This window comes from Acomys russatus, chromosome 7, assembly GCF_903995435.1.
Source record: "Acomys russatus chromosome 7, mAcoRus1.1, whole genome shotgun sequence".
In the NCBI taxonomy this organism is placed as follows: Eukaryota; Metazoa; Chordata; class Mammalia; order Rodentia; family Muridae; genus Acomys; species Acomys russatus.
The window spans coordinates 22,590,992-22,595,649 of NC_067143.1; the positions used below are offsets into that span (position 1 = coordinate 22,590,992).

General features: G+C 42.1%; 1 pseudogene; it reads left to right on the forward strand.

The window, feature by feature from the left end:
- The first annotated feature begins 2,951 nt into the window (after window positions 1-2,951).
- LOC127192454 (small nuclear ribonucleoprotein E-like) lies at window positions 2,952-3,247 on the forward strand (annotated as a pseudogene).
- Window positions 3,248-4,658: the final 1,411 nt, after the last annotated feature.

Sequence of the window (4,658 nt, forward strand, 5' to 3'; positions counted from 1 at the left end):
ACATGATTTTTCCATACAATATATTCTGATCACAGTGGCCACCCCTCATATCCTCCCATATCTTCCCTACCTCCCCAGCTGCCCGCCTCCACACCTTCCTTCTCTCTGTCTTTAAAAAACAAGCAGGAAAATAATACAATACTCAAACTAGAATAAAACAAAACAGTCAAACAGAAAAGGGAAAAAAAGAAAAAGCATAAGAAACACATATACACTCAATGGCACGCATGTGTGCCCATGTGCACAAACACCGACCTCCTCCACTAAAACTACATAGTTGGAAACCATAGTATACAAGCAAAGGACCTATAAGGTTAAAGAAATGCCCAAACAAGCCATATGTTTGTTTTGTGTTGGTTGTTTACTGCTGGACACGGGGCCTGCCTTTCAGTGTGATTTGTATACTCAGTAAGACTCCATTGGGAAAAAATTGACTTTTCCTTTGCAATTTGGGATAGCTTCTGGATTAGAGATGGGGATTTGTGTCAAGTTCCCCCTCAACACTGGTACCTCATCTGTCTTGAACCTGTGAAGGGCCTTTGCTACCACAGTCTTTGTGAGGTCATATGAGTGTCGGTCCTGTTGTGTCTGTAAGACACTGTTTCTTTGAAGTCTTCCAGCCCCACTGGCTCTTACAATCTTTCCTGAGGGGCGGAGCTTGATGACGACATTCCATTCAGGAGTGAGTATTCCAAGGTCTCTCATCATCTACACTTTGTCTGGTCATGGGTCTCTGTATTAGTTCCCACATCCTACAGAAGGAAGTATCTCTGGTGATGGCTTAGCAAGACACTGATCTAAAAGTATTCTAGAATGTCAGTAGGGATCATTTTATTGTTATGTTCCTTTAATACAGCAGTAGCATTTGCTTTTCCCCTAGGTCCATGGCTTTTATCTAGTCTCAGATTTTTGGCCACCTAAGCAATGTTAGGCATGAGTTCCGTCTCATGGAGTGGCCCTTAAATCTAATTAGTGGCTGGTTATTCCCCTAACTGTTACGCCATTATTGCACCAATGTATCATGCAGTCACATCACCGTGGAAGACCAAAAGCTTTGCAGCAGGTGGCATGTAGAGTGCCTTTCAGAACCATAAACACTAGTCAGTTGGAGTAAAGACTTTGGTTTGGCACCAGCTCGACTTTTCTATGTTCCGCGAGGTATGTAGGTGTTGTATTTAACAATAGGCTCTTCCTATCAGTTTCTGGAGAGCTACCAATAGCTTTCTTTGGAGATAGCTTGAGTTATTTGGGGGCTCCCATGGGGTTCCTTTGGACAATTTTATTATATATAACCCATTCTTGGCACTGGAGGTTTCCCTGGGTGGTGAGAGAAATCTAGTTGGGGCTTTGTCTCCCTTATTATTTAGTGATCCTACATAGATTTCGTTCATACATCTATATATTTTTAAAGAAGCTTCTGCTGTAGTTAACTTTCCTATGACTTCGCAAATGGCCATTAATGTTAGCTGTTCCTTCTTATAGTCCCTCCCTTACCCTCATTTTTCCTATCCCTTTACTTCCCTCTCTGTTTAACCCTCCCATCACACCAGCCCATACTTCATCTCTCCACAACTACATATTCTCTTTTGTTCTTTTCTCTTTTCTTGAGACAGGGTTTCTCTGTGCAGCCGTGGCTGTCCTGGACTACCTTTGTAGGCCAGGCTAGCCTCAAACTCACAGAGATTTTCCTGCCTCTGCCTCCCTGAATGCTGGGGTTACAGGCATGTGCCAACTATATATTCTATTTCTCCTTTCTTGGGAGATCCCTCCATTCCCCAAGTCCGTTACTCTATATCTAACCTCTGTTGGGATATGGATTGTAGCATGTTTACTGAAGGCTTAAGAGCTAACTAACATCTACATTTAAGAGAACACAAACCATATTTGTCTTTGGGGGTCTAAGTTACATCACTCAGGGTGATTCTAGTTCTGTCCACTTTCTTGAAAACCTCAATTTTTTTTTTTTTTGCATTTTTAAAAATATCTAAGTAATAGTCCATTATATAAATGTATCACATTTTCATTATTCATTCATTTGTTGATGGACATGTAGATGTTTCCAATGTTTGGCTATTATGAACGAAACAGCAATGAGCATGGTTAACAAGTGTCCCTATAGTAAGATTTAGAGTCCTTTGAGTATCTGCACAAGAATAGTATAGCTGAATTTTGAGGTAACTTGATTCCCAGTTTCCTGAGGAATCACCATACTGATTTCCATACTGGTTGCACAAGTTTGCAGTCCTGTTGGTAAAGGATGAGTGTTCCCCTTACCCTACATCCTCACTAGCATGAGCTGTCATTTGTTTTATATGATGATGAAGTGATATTAAGAGATTAGAAGTATTTTGGAATGGATTACAAAACAAAGCCCACCATGTTGAAATGTGTGGGATGAGGCTGAAGCGGTACTGGGAAGAGTGTCGTCTGTAGCATTCACTGGCTGTGTTAGAAGAAAAGAGTCTGGAGCCGGGTGGTGGTGGCGCACGCCTTTAATCCCAGCACTCGGGAGGCAGAGGCAGGTGGATCACTGTGAGTTCGAGGCCAGCCTGGTCTACAAAGTGAGTCCAGGACAGCCAAGGCTACACAGAGAAACCCTGTCTCAAAAAAAAAAAAAAAAAAAAAAAAAAAAGAATCTGACACAGTCAGCTCAGATTCCACCTTAAGAAACTTGAAAAAGAAAGGCAAATAAAACCCAAGTCATGAGAAGGAAGGGAATAGTGAGATCAGAGAAATGACGATGATACATAGGACATAAAGCAATTGATGGAAACCCACGAGCTGGTTCTTGGAGGAGATCAATAAATTCATAACTCTTGGTAAGTTGGCAGGGGAAAGGAGAGAAGGTCTGAATTACCAACAACAGTTGCTATCCCCAGAGATACACAGACAGTAAAAGGATCATATGAATGTTAGGATGCTTCTTACTTGTGGTCTTTGTGACTTCCACCATGGCGTATCACGGCCAGGGCCAGAAGGCGCAGAAGGCGCAGAAGGCGCAGAAGGCGCAGGTGCAGCCTGTCAACCTCATCTTCAGATACCTGCAAAATAGATCTCGGATTCAGGTGTGGCTGTGTGAGTGAATGAACATGCCGTAGAGGGTTGTGTTGTTGGCTTTGATGAGCACATGAACTTCGTATTAGATGATGCAGAAGAGATTCATTAAAAAACACAGTCAAGAAAACAACTGGGTCGGATCATGCTAAAGGGGGGTAACATTGCTCTGCTCCTGAGTGTTTCCAAGTAGAAATGGTCACACACCGGAGAAGTTGAGAAGGCAGTTCAGTGGTTTTAAAAGTGTCTTCTGCTCCGAGAATAGCCTGAAATGTTTATTTGTACCCCTTATCCAGTGACAGTAAATGCTGTGAGATTGTTTTTGTTACAAAAAAAAAAAAAGAATGTTAGGATATAGCTGTGACAACGGATTTGACAACTCAGAGGAAATGAACAGATGTCTTAAGGATACAAGTCACTCATAGAAAAAATGGTAGCCTGAATAGGTCTTTGTTATCAGAGAGAGAAAAATTCTATAGGTCAAAAAAAAAAAAATGTCAGTGTACACAAAAACCCCAAAGGCTCAGATGGTTTCAGTGGCATGACCTGGTAGCCATTGAAGGAAACCATACATGAGATTTTACGGACCCTGAGCAGGAAGAGTGAAGAGGAAGTACATCCCGAAGTCAGCACTGCCCTCATTCCAACACAGCCCATTAACCAGAAGGAATCTAGAAACTCAAATCCTTCACCAACACGTGTATGAGATGTTTAATAAAATTTTAGCCAATCAAAGCAATTTCTTGAAGAGTGAGTTGGTTCCACATTGTTTATTAATAAGAGTGGTGCTGTTGTCTCATGTTGTTTATTAAGCCCGCGCACTAATGCCAGCCCCACAGCAGGGACTACTTTCTATCTTCTCATAAAAACTCCTGAAGGTTGATCTTGGTCATCCCGTTTCTAGATGAGCAAAAGGAAAACCAGAGAAGGGTAAGTCCTTGAGGTCACAGTCCAACAGAGTGGATCTAACTCCAATCTTTTTAATATCCCTCTCCTTACCAAGTAATACAAGGCTGAAGGTGTGTCCCACTCTACCCGCAGTGTGGAAAGATGTCTCCTTGATAGACGTCAGACACTAGCTTCTGATAAAAACCACCTTCTCTGGTGTGGTCAAGCTATTCCTTCCAGTGTACCTTGCACCAGAACCCAGTAGTCCCTTAGCCACAGAGGTCTCAGCACACCCAGGCGATGACTGAAGGGTCTGTACAGAGTTGCCCCTCAGTATCTACAGGAGAATGGTTCCACACCCTCATGTAAACCAGAAACCACAGCACTTGCTGCTCAAATTCCTCATGCATAGTATTTGCGTATCATCTCTGCATAGCCTTCCAACTCTTCTAGCATCAGAAACAAGGGAAAGAATGCGCATTGCTGCTGCAGTGCATTCTTAGGGAGCAATGACAAGAAGAAGCTGAGTGCATGTTCAGTGTAAACATGGTTTAAAAACCTTTTTTTTTGGACTCATGGTTACTTGAATCTGCAGATGCAGAACTTATACATAGAAGGCCTGGGTGTGTGTGTAAGTATATGTATGTATGTATATATATGCTGTGTTTTTCCCTAAACAAGTACACCTAAAATCAAAGTATACACAAATACAGTAA